This window comes from Oryctolagus cuniculus, chromosome 3, assembly GCF_051225735.1.
Source record: "Oryctolagus cuniculus isolate XC-2025 breed Fujian yellow rabbit chromosome 3, ASM5122573v1, whole genome shotgun sequence".
In the NCBI taxonomy this organism is placed as follows: Eukaryota; Metazoa; Chordata; class Mammalia; order Lagomorpha; family Leporidae; genus Oryctolagus; species Oryctolagus cuniculus.
Window position 1 is genome coordinate 11,843,228 of NC_142869.1, and position 20,677 is coordinate 11,863,904.

The following is a 20,677-nucleotide window of genomic DNA, read 5'->3' on the forward strand; positions in this document are numbered from 1 at the left end:
CCTCTGTCTGAGATTAGTTGGTTATAGATGTGTGGATTGATTTGTGGAGTTTCTGTTTTGTTGCATTGGTCTACATGTTTATTTTTATGCTAGTACCAGGCTGTTTTGATTATAAGTGCCCTGTAGTATGTCTTGAAATCTGATATTGTGATACCTCTGGCTTTGTTCTAGTTGTTTAAGATTCCATTAGCAATTTGAGGTCTCTTGTGTTTCCATATGAATTTTAGCATCCTTCTTTTCTAGATTTGAGAAGAATGTCATTGGTAATTTGATCATGATATCATTGAATTTGAAAATTGCTTTGTGTAATATGGGCATTTTGATGATATTAATTCTTCCAATCCACAAACATGGAAGATTTTTTCATTTTTTGTGTCTTTGTCTATTTCTTTAAAGTTTTGTAATTTTCATGGTAGGGATTTTCATGTCCTTGGTTTAAATTATTCCAAGATATTCAATTTTTTGTAGCTATTGTGAATGGAACTGATTTACTCTCAGCCATGGCATACCTGTGTATGTTGTTTGTGTTGTTTTGTGTATTTTTTTTCCTTCTTGCTGCCAGTTCTTTTTTTTATCTTTTATTTAGTAAATATAAATTTCCAAAGTACAGTTTATGGATTACAATGGCTTTCTCCCCTATAATTTCACTCCCACTCACACCCCTCCCATCTCCCGCTCCCTCTCCCATTCCATTCACATCAAGATTCATTTTCAATTATCTATATACAGAAAATTGATTTAGTATATATTAAGTAAAGATTCCATCAGTTTGCACCCACACAGAACATAAAGTGTAAAATACTGTTTCAGTACTAGTTATAGCATTACTTCACATTGGACAACACATTGAGGACAGATCCCACATGGGAAGTAAGTACACAGTGACTCCTGTTGTTGACTTAACAATTTGATACTCTTGTTTATGGTGTCAGTAATCTCCCTAGGCTCTAGTCATGAATTGCCAAGGCTATGGAAGCCTTTTGAGTTTGCTGACTTCGATCTTATTCAGACAGGGTCATAGTCAAAGTGGAAGTTCTCTCCTCCCTTCAGAGAAAGGTACCTCCTTCTTTGATGGCCCCATTCTTTCTACTGGGATCTCACTCACAGAGATCTTTCATTTAGGTCTTCTTCTTTTTTTTCCCAGAGTGTCTTGGCTTTCCATGCCTAAATACTCTCATGGGCTCTTCAGCCAGATCCGACTGCCTTAAGGGCTGATTCTGAGGCCAGAGTGCTATTTAGGACCTCTACCATTCTACAAGTCTGCTGTGTATCCCGCTTCCCATGTTGGATCATTCTCTCCCTTTTTGATTCTATCAGTTAGTATTAGCAGACACTAGTCTTGTTTATGTGATCCCTTTGACTCTTAGACCTATCAGTGTGATCAATTGTGAACAGAAATTGATCACTTGGACTAGTGAGATGGCATTGTATTGGAATCCCCTGGCATGATTCTAACTCTACCATTTGGGACAAGTCCGATTGAGCATGTCCCAAATTGTACATCTCCTCCCTCTCTTATTCCCACTCTTGTATTTAACAGGGATCACTTTTCAGCTAAATTTAAACACCTAAGAATAATTGTGTGTTAATTACAGAGTTCAACCAATAGTACTACAACAAAAAAAATACTAAAAGGGATAAAGTATTACATTGTACATCAACAGTCAGGACAAGAGCTGATCAAGTCACTGTTTCTCATAGTGTCCATTTCACTTCAACAGGTTTCCTCTTTGGTGCTCAGTTAGTTGTCACCGATCAGGGAGAACATATGATATTTGTCCCTTTGGGACTGGCTTAATTCACTCAGCATAATATTTTCCGGATTATTCCATCTGGTTGCAAATGACTGGGTTTCATTGTTTTTGACTGCTGTATAGTATTCTATAGAGCACATGTCCCATAATTTCCTTATCCAGTCCTAGTTGTAAATTCTAATGGTTCTTTTTAATTTCTGTTATGTCTGTTGTTATATTTGCTTTTTCATCTGTGATTTTATTTATTTGGGTCTTTTCTCTTCATTTTTTAGTTAGTTGGGCCAGTGGGGTGTCAATTTTATTTTTCAAAAAACCAGCTCCTCATTTGGCTGATTTTTTATAATTTTTTTATTCAATCCTATTGATTTCTTCTCTGATTTTATTTCTCTTCTCCTAATAGATTTGGGTCTGGTTTGCTGCAGTTTTTCTACATTCTTGAGATGCATTGAAAGCTCATCTATTTGGTGCCTTTCCAATTTCTTGATGTAGGCACCTATTGATATAAGCTTTCCTCTTAACACTGCTTTTGCTGTGTCCCATAAGTTTTGGTATGTTGTGCTGTTATCCTCATTTACTTCCAGAAAATTTTTGATTTCTTCTATGTCCCAATGTTCATTCAGGAGCATGTTGTTCAATCTCCATGTGTTTGCATATGCTCTAGGGATTCCTGAGTTGCTAATTTCCAACTTCATTCCCCTATGTTCTGAGAGGCTGCATCATATGATTCTAATTCTTTTGAACTTGCTGAGACTTGGTTTTTGGCCTAGTATGTGGTCAATCCTAGAGTAGGTTCCATGTACTGCTGAGAAGAATGTAAATGCTTTATGTGTAGGATGAAAAGTTCTGTAGATATCTGTTAGATCCATTTGGGCTATAGTGTCATTTAAATCTACTGTTTCCTTGTTGATCTTCTGTCCAGTTGATCTGTCTATTTCTGAGAGTGGAGTATTGACGTCCCCCAGTACTATTGCATTGGAGTCTAAGTCTCCCTTTAATTCCCTTAACAAATCTTTTAAATGAACTGGTGCCCTGTAATTAGGTGCATATACATTGATAATCGTTATATCTTCCTGTTGAACTGATCCCTTAATCATTATATAGTGCCCCTCTTTGTCTCTTTTAACAGTTTTTGTGTTAAAGTTTATTTTGTCTGATATTAAGATGGCTACGCCTGCTCTTTTTTCATTTCTGTTGGCATAGAATATCTTTTTCTAACCTTTGACTTTCAGTCTGCACGCATCTTTGTTGGAAAGATGTGTGTCTTGTAAGCAGCAAATAGATGGGTTTTGTTCCTAACCCAATCAGCCAATCTGTGTCTTTTAACGGGAGAGTTGAGGTCATTAACGTTCAAAGTGACTATTGATAAGTAGTAACTTTGCTCTTCTGATCTTTTACTAGGAGATTTCCTTCCTTTACCTTCTTTCATATTGATGACCGTGTTTCTGTGTTTCTGTGTGTAACACATCTTTAAGCGTCTTTTTCAGGGCTGAACAAGTGGTGACAAATTCTGTTTGCTATGAAAAGTCTTTATTTCACCTTCATTCACAAATGATAGCTTTGCAGGATATAATATTCTGGGCTGGCAGTTTTTCTCTCTTAGTACCTGGGCTATATCTTGCCATTCCCTCCTAGCCTGTAGGGTTTCTGATAAGAAGTCTGCTGTGAATCTAATTGGAGATCCTCTGAGAGTAATCTGATGTTTCTCTCTTGCACATTTTAGAATCTTCATGTTTCACTGTGGTGAGTTTGATTACAATGTGTCGTAGTGAGGATCTCTTTTGGTCATGTTTATTAGGGGTTCTATGAGCTTCCTGTACTAGGATGTCTCTGTCCTTCTCCAAACATGGGAAATTTCTGCTAGTATCTCACTAAAAAGGCCTTCTAATCTTTTTTCCCTCTCCATGCTTCAGGAACTCCTAGAACCCAAGTGCTGGGTTTTTTGATAGTATCCTGTAGATTCCCAACAATATTTTTAGATTTCTAATTTCCTCGTCTTTTCTTTGGTTTGACTGTATACTTTCCTGTTCTCTGTCTTCTAAGTCCAATGTTCTCTCTTCTGCTTCACTCATTCTGTTTTTAAGGCTCTCTAATGTGTCTGTCATTTGGTCTATTGAATTCTTCATTTTATTTTGATTTCTCTTCACTATCACACTTTCCTGTTCTACTAGTTTCCGCGTTTCATTTTGATTCCTCCTTTAGATTTCATTTTCATGAGAGATTTTCTATCCTGTCCAGTAAGCATTTCTGTAGCTCAAGCATTTGTTTTTGAAAACTTCTAAATGTTCTTATCACAGATTTTTTGAAGTCTGTATCTTGCATTTCTTGTATCTCATCATCTTCATAATCTTGGATTGGGGTATCTTGTTCATTTGAGGACATCATAATGTCTTCCTTGTTCTTGTTTTCTCAGTTTCTGTGTTTGTTGCTTGGCATTGTGGAGATATTCTTTGGTCTCTTCTTCCCTCGCTGTGGTGTTTTTTCTTGTTATACTATGAGTGTATTAAGTGGACTGTCTGCTTTTGATGGATCCTTAGAGGCTTGTGATGGGTGTGGCCAGAGAGCTATGTTTGGTTCTTCAGGGTTAAGGGTGTGCCAAATATGACACAGCCAGGTTAGGTGTGGTAAATCTCTGTCTCTCTGTCTCTCTCTCTCTTTTTATTCAGAAGGGAAGTAATTCTACACAGCTGAGCAGAATTGAAGGCAGTCAGTGTCTGATCTCTGGCTCCTGTGGGTATAATATTCATCTGCTATGTCCCGAGGACCACACAAAGGATCTTTTCTGTCCTCAGTGTGAGCTCAAATTCCCCTGCAGTCTCCCACTGGGTTGCAAAGGTTACTGAGTTTGTAGTGTCTCCAGAGAGTACTCATGTGTACTTGGTGAGTTCTCTCACACACCGTTTTTTTTTTTTTTTTCACAGTCTCAGTTCATTAGCTGCACACCTTCACTAGGTCCTAACCTCCTGTTATTTAACCCCCCTCCCAGAGTCAGGTTTTTCTGCTTGGCTGATGGCGGGCATAGCTGTTACATATGTCCAAAAAGGTGCCTGATCTTTGTCTTGCTCACCTTTGTAAGGTGAGTGGAGAGAGAGACTTGTGTCTGTACCAGTCCCTTTTATTTTTATTTTTTATTTTTCCTCTCTCCTCTAGTTAGCCTGGTGAACTTTCCCCCACATTCTTCAAGCCTTGTTCCCTATAGGCTCTTCCTTCCGCTTTCCTGCCAGTGTCTCGGGCCACTGAGTTTTTCCTCACCTCCCTTTCCAGTGCTGGTGCGTAGATTTGGCGGCTGGCGTCCTGAGGCCTGGGCGCCTGTGCCCTCCATGTAGGCCCACCGTGTCCCACTAGTTCCGGAAGAGTTTCCTCTGTTGTTTCTTCCCTAGCTCTTCCCTGAACCTGAAGTATCTCCGCTTTTATTAAACTGTCTTTTCCCGGACTATCAGTATGCTCCCTCCCTATTCTGCCATCTTGCCCCTCAATTTCTTGATGTAAGCACTAATTGTTATAATTTTCCTCCTTAACACTGCTTTTGCTCTATCCTGCAAATTTTGATAGGTTGTATTGTCATCTTAATTTGTTTCCAGGAAGTTTTTTTTTTCTTTCCCTTTTGATTTCTTCTATGACACACTGTTCATTCAGGAGCATGTTGTTTAGTCTCCATGTGTTTGCATGTTTTCTAGAAATTCTTGAGTTGTTAACTTCCAGCTTCATTCCACTGTGGTCAGAAAAGATACATGGTATAATTTAAATTTTTTTTTTTTATTTTGCTGAGACTTGTCTTACGGCCTAACATGTGGTCTATCCTAGAGAAAGTTTCATGTACTGATGAGAAGAATGTATATTCTTCACCTGTGGGATGAAATTCCATTGATATCAATTAGATCTATTTGGTCCATAATGTAGATTAGCAGTGTTGTTTCTTTGTTAATTTTCTGTCTCATTGATCTGTGCATTGATGAAAGTGGGGTGTTGAAGCCCCCATTACTATTGTAGTATTGGGGTGTATGTCTATGTCTCCCTTCAGATCTATTTATAGCATGTGTCCTGGCATTGGGTACATATACATTTATTATAGTCATATCTTCCTGTTGAATTGATCTCTTAATCATTATATAATGCCTATCTTTGTCTCTTTTAAAAGTTTTTGAGTTAAAGTATATTTTGCTGATAATAGGATTGCTATACCTGCTCATTTTTGCTTTCCATTAGCATGGAATATCTTTTCCCATCCTTTCACTCTTATTCTGTCTGTTTCTTTGTTTTTTGGAGAGGTATGTTTCTTGTAGGAGCAAATAGATGGGTCCTATTTCTTTTTAATACATTCAATCAGTCTGTATCTTTTAATTGGAGACTTTAGGCCATTTGCATTCCAGGTTACTATCAGTAAGTATTGAATTGGTACTGCCATTTCCCTGTAAATATTTCTATTATTTGCTTTGGATTTCCTTTGTACTTTTACTAGGGGATTTTCTGCCTTCATATTCTTTCATAATGAAAAATAGCTTTCCGTGTTTCTGTGTATGTAGCACATCCTTAAGCACCATTTATAAGGCTAAATGAGTGGTGACAAATTCTTTTAATATCTCTTTGTTATGGAAGGTCTTTATTTCACTTTCATTCATAAATGAGAGCTTTTCAGAGTATAGTATTATGTGTTGACAACTTTTTCTTTTTTTAAGATTTATTTATTTATTTGAAAGGCTAAGCTACAGAGAGAGGCAGAGACATAGGGAGGTCTTTTATCTGATGGTTCATTCCCCAAATGACTGCAATGGCCAGAGCTAGGCATTTCCAGAGCCAGAAATCAGGAGCTTCTTCAAGGTCTCCCATGTGGGCACAGGGGCCCAAGCACTTAGGCCATCCTCTACTGCATTCCCAGGCCATTAGCAGGGAGCTGCATCAGAAGTGGAGCATACAGGACTTGAACTGGCACCCATATGGGATGCTGGCACCATAGGCGGTGGCTTTCCCTTTACACCTCAGCACTGGCCCCGACAGTTTTTTTCTTTTAAGACTTGGACTGTGTCTCTCTATTCTCTCCTAGTCTGTAGGGTTTCTGATGAGAAATCAGCTGTAAGTATAATTGGAGATCCTCTGAAGGTAATCTGTCACTTCTCTCATTCAATTTTAGAATCTTTTCTGTATCTTTTACTGTTGAAAGTTTGAGTACAGTGTGTAGTTGTGAAAACTTTTTTCTTGTCATGTCTTTTAGTAGTTCTCTGTGCTTCCCGTACTTGGATTTCCTTGTCTTTCTCCAAATTATGGATGTTTTTTATTATTATTTCACTGAAAGAACATGTAATCCATTCTCTCTTTCTACTCCTTCAAGAACTCTTAAGATCTGTATGTTCAGTAGTTTGATAATATCTCATAGATCTTGAACACCGTTTTTAATTTTTCTAATTATTTCTTCTTCTGCTGCTCCCTCCTCCTCCTCCTCTTCCTTCTTCCTTCTTCCTTCTTCTTGTTTCTTCTTCCTTCTCTCTGAGATGTTTCCAAAGATTTGTCTTCTAGCTTGGATATTACTTCTTGTGCCTCACAACATCTGCTGTTAAGACTTTCCACTGTATTTTTTATATGAAATATTGAATTATTCACTTCTGATATTTCAGTTTGATTTCTCTTCAAAATCTCTCTCTCATGGGAACATTTTTCATCCATGTCATGCATGGATTTCTTTAATGCATATATTTGCTTTTCATTGCTTCTTAGTAATACTATGGCCATTCTTTTGAATTCCTTTTCAGGCATTTCATCAATATTATCTTCATCTTCATATTCTAATAATGAAGTGTTGTTTTGTTCCTTTGGGGGAGTCTTCTTTTCTTCCTTGTTCTTGTTTCTTATATTTCTGAATTAACTTTTAGGCATTTGTGGAAACCACTCTTGTGTTTTATCTTTGAACTATACCTCTGTAGCTTAGTGGAATGTCTTCTCCTTTAGTGAATACCCAGAGGCATGTGCTGGGTGGGGTCAGGGAGGTCTGGTCCATGCTCAAAGGTGGGGCAAGGATCCAGTGTAACACCCAAGTTGGACATGGTAGATCTCTATTTTCCTTTTCTTTTCTTTTTCTTTTTTGACAGGCAGAGTGGACAGTGAGAGAGAGACAGACAGAGAGAAAGGTTTTCCTTTACCGCTGGTTCACCCTCCAATGGCCACTGCGGCTGGTGCGCTGCAGCCGGTGCACCACGCTGATCCGAAGCCGGGAGCCAGGTGCCTCTCCTGGTCTCCCATGCGGGTGCAGGGACCAAGCACTTGGGCTATCCTCCACTGCACTCTCGGGCCCCAGCAGAGAGCTGGACTGGAAGAGGGGCAACCGGGACAGAATCCAGTGCCCCGACCAGGACTAGAACCCAGTGTGCCAGTGCTGCAAGGTGGAGGATTAGCCTATTGAGCCGTGGCACTGGCCAATAGATCTCTATTTTCAACAGTGGATATGATCAAGCCTGTTGGCATAATCACAGCCTCACCTTCTCTCTTCCAAGATGACCAATGCCCAGGGTTATCACACAGGGGATACAACCCTTACCCATTCTGGCACATAAACCACACAAAGGATCTGTGCAGTCCTCAGTGTGAGCATGGAACCCTCTGCAATGACCCACCCCAGGCAGTCAGAGAGCTCTGAGTCTCTGATGCCAGACACAGTGATTGCCCAAAGACCTAGCTATACCCCATACGCTATTATGCATTCACAGAATCCCACAGTCACAGTGCACAAGGTGCTCATAGTCATGGGGTACAGGGTAACCCTCTTCAGCCCCTAAGCATGCCCTATCCATGGAGAGAGCAGAGTAATTTCCAGAGCTAGCTGCCTGTGGGTGCTCTGCCTTGGCAGTTTGAGCCCTAAGCATGTGATAGGTTGGGGGGGACACCTCACAATCCTAGGTGGGTGCCCAGCCCCCATCAACCCTCTCAAGCAGACTCAAAGTAAGTGGGAAACATGAATTTTTCCCTTTGGTAATATCCCCTGGTTGTGCATGGGAGAACCTAAACAGCCTGTACTGGTCTCAAGATGTCACCTTCTCCCTGGTGGTTGCCAGAAACCCTTGTAGTTAGAAGGGGAGAAAGAAATGTGCTTTCCTTGCTGGATTAGGTGGATACCCAGACCCTGCTAGGGCTCCAGACTGCACTCAAAGTCAGTATGTTCTGCAAGATTCTCTCGTGCAATATCGCCAGTGGCATAGACTGCTGCAGTGTGCTCTCATCTTGCTCTCTAAGGCTGGCATCTTCTCCAGCCCCCAGCAGGAGTGTGTGGTGTTCCCACTAGCTGTTGCACATCCACTCTTTCCATGCTGCTCCATGGTATCCCTCTTCCTTCTGTAGAATTTCCTCTGCAAAGTTCTCTCCAACTTTCCCCTGGGAATACACTTCCTCCATTTTTCTTCTGCTAGCTTCCCCTGGTCAAAATCAGCATCTTTTCCCTATTCAGCCATGTTGGAACCCCCAAGTTTCCACTCTCTTAGTGCCTCCAATTTACAGTTTTGGGATTTAACTCTGTAGTGTCATAACCTAATTAACCATAGCAGAGAGCTTATAAAATTTTCAGAATTACTCTGCTAAGTATACTTTTTTTTAAAAAAAATATTTATTTATTTTACTTGAAAGTCACAGTCACGCAGAGAGAGGAGAGGCAGAGAGAGAGAGAGAGAAAGAGAGAGAGAGAGAGAGAGAGAGAGAGGTCTTTCATCTGCTGGTTCACTCCCCAGATGGCTGCAACAGCGGGAGCTGAGCCGATCTGAAGCCAGGATCCAGGAGCTTCTTCCAGGTCTCCCACGTAGGTGCAGGGGCCCAACGACTTGGGCCATCTTCCACTGCTTTCCCAGACCATAGCATAGAGCTGGATGGGAAGTGGAGCAGTTGGTCTCAAACTGGTGCCCCTATGGGATGCCGGCACTGCAAGTGTCAGCTTTACCTGCTATGCCACAGCGCCAGCCCCTAAGTATACTTTTAATTACATAATTAATTATGGGATTATAGTAATCAACATCTGAATATGAGTCTTTCTAATTGTGAAACTCTACTCTCTTCCATTAAACTTGAGAGCACAGGTAGCTGTGGAGGAAAGCATATGGTCTCTGAGGAGGGTGCATGGCAACAGAAGTAGGAATCCATTCAAGACAAGTGCCAGTCTCATGTTGTGGTTAGATTTGGATTCTTCCTCATGCAATCATTGAAGCTTACTGGCAGGGTGCACACAAAGGCAGTTCTGGGAGGTCTGAAAGGTCCATAGAGTCCAAATGGAGCCTTCAGTCCTACACAGGAAGAAAAAATCACAGACTGAGGGAAACCTGGATTTTCAGTGTTTTTTGGCAAGAGCCTTTAGAGCATTTTCAGTCAAGAATATCATTCTTAACTTGGATATAAAAGATTTATCTGGTTTGGAAAATCAATTGTATAATTTTGGAACATGTATCACCTCCAGTGGTTCCCGAGTGGTGACATTATTATGGTTGATGTCAAATTTTCTGTTGATTTTGGGAGAAGGCTTCAAGGAGCAAATAACAATAAAAGCCTATACTGCCAGAGTGGTGGCTAGTTGAGACATGGGCTAGTTGGCCCTAGACATGCAAATTTCAATCCAGTGTTGACTGAGGACTCTGTCTTCCTCCTAAAAATTCAACTGGATCTGCCGCAGAGGAGAGGTGGGTGTGGGCTTCACCATGGTCTGACTGCCTTCTGGTCAGCTTCCTATACAGAGTAATTCTCAGGAATTTTCTTGAGTGGTTATCAAGTTTTCCCTGTTGCTTTTCAGAAAACATGAAGCTCCATTCATATTCCAGTGGTCTGTGGACCACACAGACTCATGACCCACTTTAACAATCTTGTGTGTGATGAGATTGACTGCTTTTGCTAAAAAGCTCTAAAAGACTGCAGGTGAAGTCAATCCACAGAAATGGGGTTTGAAAAAGAATAAACCCAAGAAGCCAACTTGTATTTTAGGAAATGATGAACTTAGCTCTTTTTAATTTTTTAAAAAGATTTACTTATTTATTTGAAAGGCAGGGTTTTAGGATGGGGGAGAGTGCTTCTATAGATTGGTTCCTTACCCAATAGCTGCAATGCTGGGGCTGGGCCAGGCTGAGGATAGGATCCAGGAACTCCATCTGGGTCTCCTAGTTGTAGGGGTCCAAGGACTTGGGTCATTTTCCATTGTTTCCAAGGTGCATTAGCAGGGAGTTGGATTGGAAGTAGAACAGCGAGGACTCAAACTGGTGCCCATATAGGGTACCAATATCACAGGCAGTGGCTTAACGTGCTGGGCCACAATGCTGGCCCCCAACAAGGAAAGTGTGCACATTGAAAGAAGATTGTCCATGTAGACTGAGGTAAATGCTCATGTCACTGTGACAGAGGGCACTTTCTTGATCTCTGAGACTTTTTGTTTATTTATCAACAAAAGCTGAACCTGTCACCATTCTATTTTGGAAAGAGAAAGGTACAGACAAGTAGGTATTCAGACAATAAAAGAATTTATCCTTGGAAAGAATCTTAAGTTACTCAGTGTCAGAAGGCCTTAAGGAAAAAACAGATAGTCATTTAATTAACAGGAAATTATCTCACTGAAAGAACAAAAAATATTCCAGAAAAACTCAGATTCCTTATTACTTGGGAAGAGAAAAGGCCTTACTGAGCCCTTCTTATGTTAACTTCTTTGTGACTGGAAGGGTTTAATATTCAGCGTCCTGTTAATGTGGTCCCCAAATTCTGGCCATTGCCCCCTTCACCATCAATGAGAGCCCCCCAGGGTGTATTTCTTCTCCTTATCAGGCTGCAGAAAAAAACAGATTTACCATGGTAGAGATAATGATTTGGAAAATCTCAGATCTTCCCCAAATCTGGCATTAAGACATGGAGTAGAGATTCATAAGGAGTCCCAGGGGGATTGGAGTCCAGGAGTTTCCATAAAGGAGTGAACGAAACAATGATAATTATGGAGTTGGAGAAAGATAACAAAATGATTTTTGTGGAACATAGAAATTATGTGTGTCTGTATGTGTGTGCACGTGTGTGTGTATGTATGTGTGCATGGGCTGCAAAGGCTTATAGAAAATGCATATTATGAAAAAAACTGTGCATGGATTTCAAATTTGTTTTTACCAAAATAAACTTATCTATTCTGTTTTTCTACTAACTTTTTGACATTCCTGCCTATGTGGCTAGGAAAGGCCTTAGCCCTTATGTGGGTCAGTGAACAAGGTGGATGTCAAATGCTGAGAGTTTATGCTTAGCGTCTCTCTTGGGGAGGAGTAGGGGACAGTGAGCTCCTCCTTGGGGTTGTGTAGTCATAGAGCCAGCTTTGAGACAGTGGCCCCATTATCTGTTTTGCTAGGCTGTACAGATCAGTTTGTTTAAGTATAGGTTATTGACTATGAGACCTTGAAGCATGAATGAGTCACTCTCAGTAATTTTTTCAGCCTCAGTGAGATCATCTGTCTTTCTCCTTCATTTTCCTTACTTTGAAAATAGCCTTTTATGAATACTTAGTATTTTTTCCTCTAAACTCAGGCTCATACTTCAACTTGTCTTGTCCTGGTCTTCTAATGCCTGACCCTGCTTTGGGCCATCTCTTGACATATTCTATCTCACTCCTCTCTCAATTTTCAAATTTCAGCTCTCCCAGAGGACTGGTCCAGATTCTCTTTGTACCATCTCCAGCCCAGATGCAGAGTTATCTGTCACTGAGACATTTTAATTGGGCTTCCTTTAGGTCACTGGTTTATCTTGATTTTCTCCATGTGGCAGCAATGCTGGATTTTGCGATAGAAAATCCTGGTTATGCCATTGCCTAGCTGGGCTGAAGTGGGGTGAAATCCTGGTTATGCCATTGCCTAGCTGGGCTGAAGTGGGGTGATCAGATCCAGTCATCCCTATGAATAACAGTTAGCAAATGGAAACTTGTTCTTTGAAAGGCACAGTTCCCTGCAGAAGTTTCCCATGTAGGTGAACTTCCAAAGCTGTTGTGTGTGTATTTTAGTGGCAAAGGTGGCTTTGTGTAGTCTGGCCTATGTTTTTTGTAGTAGTGATAGCATTAGATGGAAACATAGTTCTCTTATCTTTTTCCCCACTGATGACAGCCATCAGTTTGTGAGAAGGTAAAATAGGGTGATCCTGTTCTGAGTGAGGGGGCACTTTTGGTGTAGTCAGAGGCTTGCTTGAAACAAAGGTTTTTAATGCTTGTGGAGTGGTCTTTTGTCACTGCAGTTAAGTTGTTACATGGAATGCCTGCATGCCATATCATAGTGCCTGGCTCAAGTCCTGGCTCCTTCACTTTTGCTCCAACTTCCTGCTAATGCACATTTTGGGATGCAGTAGATAATGGCTCAAGTACTTGGGTCCATGCCATCCACATGGCAGATCCAGATTGAGTTTTGGGCTCCTGGCTTTGGCCTGGCCCTGTTATGGCTGTTACAAGCATTTGAAAAGTAAATCAGCAGATAGAAGAGCTCTCTTGGTCGCTCTGTCTTTAAAGAAATGAAAATAAGTAAATAAAAATTTTAAAAAGTTTTTTAAAAAAGAATTTTTATGCCCTTAACACAGGTGGTTAGAGCAAAGAAAACCCTCATAGACTGTCATGGATCACTGATGTTACCACATTCTGTGGACTACACTTCACCGTGGATATCACTGTTTACAGTGTCTGGCAGACAGTGAGATGAGGGTATAGTTCATTTGTGACCTAGCAACCACATCTTGGGTAGGAGAACGGTCATAAATCTCTGTGACTCAACTGTGGCTTGGTTATAGACTAAACAGATGCATAGATAAGCACATGATCTTATGCCTGCTCCTGGTGAAGCAGTGACCGGGGAAGTGTTTACTTTTGGTAGTTCATTCAAGACGTAGATCTTCAAACTGAGGCAATGGCTTTGGGAGATGTCTTAGCCTGTTCTATGCTGTTGTAACAGATTACCTAAGACTGGCTCATCAATAATGATCCGATATTTATTTTTATTTTATTTCTGGAGGCTTGTAAGTTCATAGTCAAGGAGCCAACATCTGGCAGGGATCTTCTTTCACATGGGTGAAGGTGAGGGAAGAGAGGGAAAGGGAGAGAGAAAGAATGAAGGGGCTGAACTTGCTCTGTTATGATGCAACCAGTCCCCACCTTGAGGCATAATCACTTAAAATCCTTATCTCTTAATACTATTAGAATGGCAATTAAATTTCAACATGAGTTTTAGAGAAGACAAGTATGTAAACCATAGGAGGCATAAAAAGATTCTCAACAGTTATGCAGAAGCTTGGAAAATTTAATGAAAGAAATTGGTTTCCAGATTCTCACTTACTATGTATATTCTTTCACAGAATTGCTGTTTCTGGAAACCAATTCTTGTTTCTTTTCCATAATTGTTCTCCTACTTTTCTTTCTTCTTTCTTTTTTAATAATACAACTCTTTGAGGACAGAGGTCCTGCATGGGAATTTAGTGCACAGTGACCACTGCTGTTAATTTAACAATTAACACTTTTAAGTATGATGTCAATCAGCTCTAAACATGATAAGCCTAGGTTTTAGAAGCCTTTTGAATCCACAGACTCCATCAGTATTTAGACAAGGCCATAAGCAAAGTGGAAATTCTCTCTTCCCTTCAGAGAAAAAAACCTCCTTCTTTAATGACCACTTCTTTCCCCTGGGGTCTCACCCACTGAAGTCCTTCATGTAGGACATTTTTTGTGACAGTGTCTTAGCTTTCCATCTCTCGTGGGCTTTTCAGCCAGACCAGAATGCCTTAAGTGCTGATTCTGAGGTCCGAGTGCTACTTAAAGCAATTGTCATTCTATGAGCCTGCTGTGTGGAGTGCTTTCCATGTAGGAGCATTCACTCATTTGTATTTCTATTATTATTACCAGACACTTAATCCTATATACATGATCACTTTACACACACTTGACCTTAGCCAAAAGGCCGAGAAGTGATGATGATCACTGTAACACTTAATATGATATTTTTACCACCCAGCTTAAGGGGATTTGAGGTCTCATGACAAGTTTTTAAACTATACCCTCAGAATTAAGTCCATAGGAATGTATGCAGAACTATACAGCTTTACACTTACAAACTTCATATACTTCATAATTAGAACTTCAGGAACATGGTAATTCTTCTCACTGTGTCCACCTTCCCACCTGTACTCCCATCCCTCTTCCTCCTCTCTCTCTTATTCCCAATCTTGTTTTTTAACTGAGATCAATTTTCAATTGACTTTACACACATATGTTTAATTCTATGTTGAGTAAATAGTTCAACAAATAGTATGAAAAAAAAACTGTTCCTCAACAGTCAAGACAAGGGCTTCTCAAATTGTCAATTTTACTTCTACAGATTGCCTTTTAGTCAGGGAGAACAGGGCAAGTTCAGTCCTTTCATTCTTTCTCTCTCCATATGGTTTGGTCTCTTTGAGACTGGCTTATTTCGCTAGGTATGATATTTTTCAGATTCACCCATTTTGTTGCAAATGACTGGATTTCATTTACTTTTTTTGCCACAGGGTAGTATCCCATGGTGTACATATCTCATAATTTCTTTATCTTCAGTTGATAGGTATTTGGGTTGTTCCATGTCTCAGCTATTGTGAATTGAGCTGTAATAAACATGGGGGTGCAGATAACTCTTTTATTTGCTGGTTTCATTTCCCTTGGGTAAATTCCCAGGAGTGGGATGGCTGGGTCATATTTTAGGTCTATATTCAGATTTCTGAGGTATCTCTGTAGTGGCTTTACCAGTTTACATTCCTACCAACAGTGGATTAGGGCACCTTTTTCCCCACATCTTTGCCAGCATTTGTTGTTTGTTGATTTCTGTATGAAAGCCATTCTAACTGGGGTGAGGTGAATACTCCTTGTGTTTTGATTTGCATTTCCCTGATGACTAGTGATCCTAGCAGTTTCTCATGTGTCTGTTGACCATTTGGATTTCCTCTGAAAAATGTTTAAGTTTTGACCATTTCTTAACTGGGTTGTTTGTTTTGTTTTTTTGTGAAGTTCCTTGATCTCTTTTTATATTCTGATCATTAATCCTTTATTGGTTGTATAGTTTGCAATTATTTTCTGCCATTCTGTCAGTTGTCTCTTCACTTTGATAATTATTTCTTTTGCATTACAGAAGCTTCTCAATTTGATGTAATCCAATTTGTTAATTTTGGCTTTGAATGCTAGTGCATGTTTTTGTTCTAAGAACTCTGCCTGTGCCAATGTCTTGTAGGATTTACCCAATGTTCTCTAATAATTGATGGTGTTGTGTCATAGATTTAGGTCTTTAATTCATGTTGAGTGGATTTTTGTGTAAGGTGTAAGGCAGGGGTCTTGCTTCATACTTCCACATGTGGAAATCCAGTTTTTCCATCACCATTTGTGGGGAGCAATCCGGACTAGACTGAGTTGCTCGAATTAGGACTTATTCTATGCATCTGCTCTCCCACAATATGGCGCTGGGAGAGAAGTAAACAGCTTCCGCACAGCTGCCTCCAGTTCAACCAATTAACTGTAGGACTTGCTCCTGATTGGAGAGCAGCGTACTCAGCCGAGTTGGGATTGGCGGAGGAGGACTATAAAGGAGGAGAGAGACGGCATGCACCAGGAACATCTATGGGGAACATCTAGCTGAAGGAACACCCGTGCAGCCCCCCAGAGAGCCGGCCGGCGGTGTGCCGCTCCCCTGCGGAAGTGGGGAATGTGGCCAGGGGGAACTGCCCTTCCACGGAGGTGGAAGGGATAGTAGCCAACCCGGGAAGAACCAGCAGCAAACCCGGGGAGGGCCGAGCAGACGAAAAGAACAGCGCAGGGTCCTGTGTCGTTCCTCCACGAAGAGGGGGAGCGACATAATGGTGCCGTGACTCGGATAGGAAACCTAGCTCGGATAGGAAACCTAGGACGGATAGAAAACTTAGGAGGGAAGAAACGTGACTCGGATAGGAAACCTAGGACGGATAAAAAACTTAGGAGGGAAGAAACGGGAAGAACTGGGAAAATACCGGAGAGAGAGACTAGCAAACAGCCTAGGGAAAAGCCGGACGAAAAAGGAGCCGGAAGAAGCTATTGAAAGCCTAGGCATAGATTCGGATACGGACTACGGGGGGAAGCTGGGAGAAATCTCTAAGGTCGAAAGCGAAAGTGAAAGCTAGAACAAACAGACTCGGACGCGGACTGTGGGGAGAGGCCAGGAGAAATGAGGGAGGAATATCGTTGGAGGAAAGCTTGGGGAAACATACCGGGTAGAGAAAAATGTTAGGGAAATTGAAGCCGCAGGGGGCAGGCCAAGGCGGAAACGAAAGCCACTTTGGGATTCTCAAGTTAGCCCGGGAATAGGGGGCGAAAAGTTAAAACCAGAAGCTGAGACGTAAGCCAGATTGGGATCCGTCTGATTAGCCCGGGGAGCAAAGGACGGGAAGCCAGATCGTGGGGCGGAGACGTACGCTGGGTTGAATTCGCCAGGCTAGCCCGGGGAACTTAGATTGAATCCTAGTGGCGGAGACGCAAGCTACGCTGTGTTACTCGCGGAAGCCGCCGCGTGCAGAGAGAGCACGGGGCGTGAATAGATAGGGAACGCTGGCGTAGGCCGTGGTTCAGACGCGAAAGGGTTAAGCGTGGAGACCGCGGACCGCGCAAAGCCGGGAAGCCGCGCAGAGAGGCGCGCGGGCTGAAGCGGCGCAGAGCCGGGAACCCGCCGGCGGGGCGAGGTGCCGGAAAGCCGCAGGGATAAGAGAAACAGAAGTTTGGAAGTGAAGTAAAAGAGAAATGGGAATGCTGGAAGATAGAAGTGAAATGGGAGAGGTAGGAATGCCCGGAGATAGAGAAATAGAGAAAAATAAGGCCTCCCCTCAACATGCCAATCAGAAGGCTTGGATTCGGTCTGCCTGATTTAAGGCGGTAAGCGCCAGCAAAGCTCGACCAGAGTATGAGCTGCAGGTCACCGAAGATAGGCACGAACCAACACTAATAAGTCTCCCCCACAATACGGCAATGAGAAGGCTTGGATTCGGTTTGCCTGATAGGTTTTGTAAACACCTGCAGGCAGTTCTAGCAGAGCAGAGCATGCGCTGCAGGGCACCGAACACAGGCACGCATCAGCGCCTAAAAACCTCCTCACAATGGCGAAGAGAGGACCCGGATTCGGTTTTCCTGATTGATAGGACTTGTAAGAGCCTGTGGCAACTCTAGCAAGTACAGCAGAGTGTGTGCTGCGGGACACCGAAGACAGGCGCGTATCAACGCCAAAAAATAAAAAGAAAGGGGGATCTGTGGGGAGCAATCCGGACTAGACTGAGTTGCTCGAATTAGGACTTATTCTATGCATCTGCTCTCCCACAATATGGCGCTGGGAGAGAAGTAAACAGCTTCCGCACAGCTGCCTCCAGTTCAACCAATTAACTGTAGGACTTGCTCCTGATTGGAGAGCAGCGTACTCAGCCGAGTTGGGATTGGCGGAGGAGGACTATAAAGGAGGAGAGAGACGGCATGCACCAGGAACATCTATGGGGAACATCTAGCTGAAGGAACACCCGTGCAGCCCCCCAGAGAGCCGGCCGGCGGTGTGCCGCTCCCCTGCGGAAGTGGGGAATGTGGCCAGGGGGAACTGCCCTTCCACGGAGGTGGAAGGGATAGTAGCCAACCCGGGAAGAACCAGCAGCAAACCCGGGGAGGGCCGAGCAGACGAAAAGAACAGCGCAGGGTCCTGTGTCGTTCCTCCACGAAGAGGGGGAGCGACACCATTTGTTGAAGAGACTGTCCTTGCTCCAGGGATTGGTTATAACTCCTTTGTTTCTATTCTGTTCCATTGGTATATCCATCAAGTACCATTCAATAGGATTCTGGCTGTGGGTTTGTCATAGGTTGCCTTGATTATTTTGAAGAATGTTCCATCTGTACCCAATTTGCTTATAGTTTTCATCATGAAAGATTTTGTACTTTATTAAATGCTTTCTCTGTATCTATTGAGATAATCATATGGTTTTTGTTCTGTAGTTTATTAATGTGATGTGTCACATTGATTGATTTGCGATTGTTGAACCATCCCTACATATCAGATATAAATCCCAGTTGGTCTGGGTGAATGATCTTTCTGATGTGTTGGATTTGGTTGGCTAGAATTTTATTGAGGATTTTTGTGTCTATGTTCATCAGGGAAATTTGTCTGTAATTCTATTTCTCTGCTGCTTCTTTTTCAGGTTTAGGAATTAAGGTGATCCTGGCTTCATAGAAAGAATTTGGGAGGATTCTCTCCCTTTCAATTGTTTGAATAGCTTGAGAAGAATTGGAATTCAGCAGTCTATTTTGTTTGATGTTAGGATGGCTACCCCAGCTCTTTTTGGTTTCTGTTAGCATAGAATATATTTTTCTATCCTTTCACTTTCAGTCTGCATTCATCTTTGTTAGTGAGATGTGTTTTTTGTAGGCAACAAATAGATGGGTTTTGTTTTTTAGTCCATTCATCCAGTCTGTGTCTTTTAACTGGAGAGTTGAGGCCGTTTACATTCAAGGTGACTACTGATAAGTAATAACTTTGCCCTGCTTTTTTCCATAAGTATTCCATTTTTTTTTTACTTTGGATTTCCTTTGCACTTTTACTTGGAGTTTTCTGCATTTACCTTTTTTTTTTTTTTGTAGTGATGACCATGTTTCTGTGTACAGCATATCCTTAAGTATCCTTTGCAAGGATGAATAGGTAGTGACAAATTATTTCAATTTCTGTTTGTTATGGAAGATCTGCATTTCACCTTCATTCATAAATGAAAGTTTTGCAGGGTACAGTATTCTTGCTCGACCATTGTTTTCTCTTAATACTTTCAATGTATCACCATCTTCTCCTAGCCTGTCTGGTTTCTGATGAGAAGTCATCTGTGAGTCTAATTAGAGATCCTCTTAAAGTAATCTGCATTTCTCCTATGCACATTTTAGAATTTTTCCTTTTGTTTTACTGTGTAGTGTTTGATTACAATATGTCATTGTAAAGATCTTTTCTGGTCATGTTTATCAGGAGTTCTATGTGCTGCTTGTACTTGGATGTCCCTATCTTTATCCAAATTAGGGAAGTTTTCTGTTATTATTGCACTAAAATTCCTTCTAATTCTTTGTCTCTTTCCATGCCTTCAGGAACTCCTAGGACCAGTATGTTGGGTTGTTTAATAGCATCCTATAGATTCCAAACCATGTTTTTTGTTGTCTAATTTCTTCTTCCTGTTTTTGGTCTGAATGTTTAATTTCCTGTGATTTGTCTTTAAGTTGGAGATTCTTTCTTCTGCACACAAGCCTCCCACAGTCATGAGCACCCAGCTCCCTGTCAGTTCTCCCCATCAGACTCAGCAGTCACTGTTCAGCTAGTTTCTTGGTGCGGACATGAGCTGGCACAGCTGTTAAAGAATGTCCAAAATGGTTTCTGCTCTCTGTTGGCTTGTTACAGGATACCATTGCAGGGTGAATGGGTAGAGAGAAACATGCCTCCCCCCGCCTTTTTGTCTCCTCTAGTTTTCCAGGTACACTATCCCCCACGGAGTTCCAAGCAGAATTCCCTCCAGGCTCTTACTTCAGCTTTATCTTCGGTGGCTTGAGCTGCTACAGTCCAATCTCACCTTGCAATTCAGAGCTAGTGTGGAGGCTCTCAGCTGCTGGGATCCTGAATTGTGTGTGTCCATGTAGGTTCACTGTGTCCCCCAATTTGTGTGGAGTTTCTTCTGCTGTTTTCTCCCTAACTCTTCTCTGAGACTGCACTCTCTCCACTTTTTTAATACTATCTTGTCCTAGACTAGAGCAGTAAGCTCCCTCCCTACTCTGCTATCTTAATCTAATCCCCTCCTCCTACTTTTCAAAAGAAAGGCAAACTCTCATTTTCTTGTATCCCACATATCTCAGTGAAAAAGAACTGTCTTTAGGACCAAAGGAAGGGCTGTATGACAACTTGTGCAGAGAATAAGAAGACAAGAATCTTTTTTTT

The 20,677-nt window shown here is 41.7% G+C and overlaps 1 protein-coding gene across 6 annotated transcripts in view; it reads left to right on the top strand.

Annotated features, from left to right (window-relative positions):
• Window positions 1-20,677, top strand: part of COL4A4 (collagen type IV alpha 4 chain) — a 184,696-nt gene that overhangs the window by 13,476 nt on the left and 150,543 nt on the right. The gene's annotated exons all lie outside the window — the stretch shown is intronic.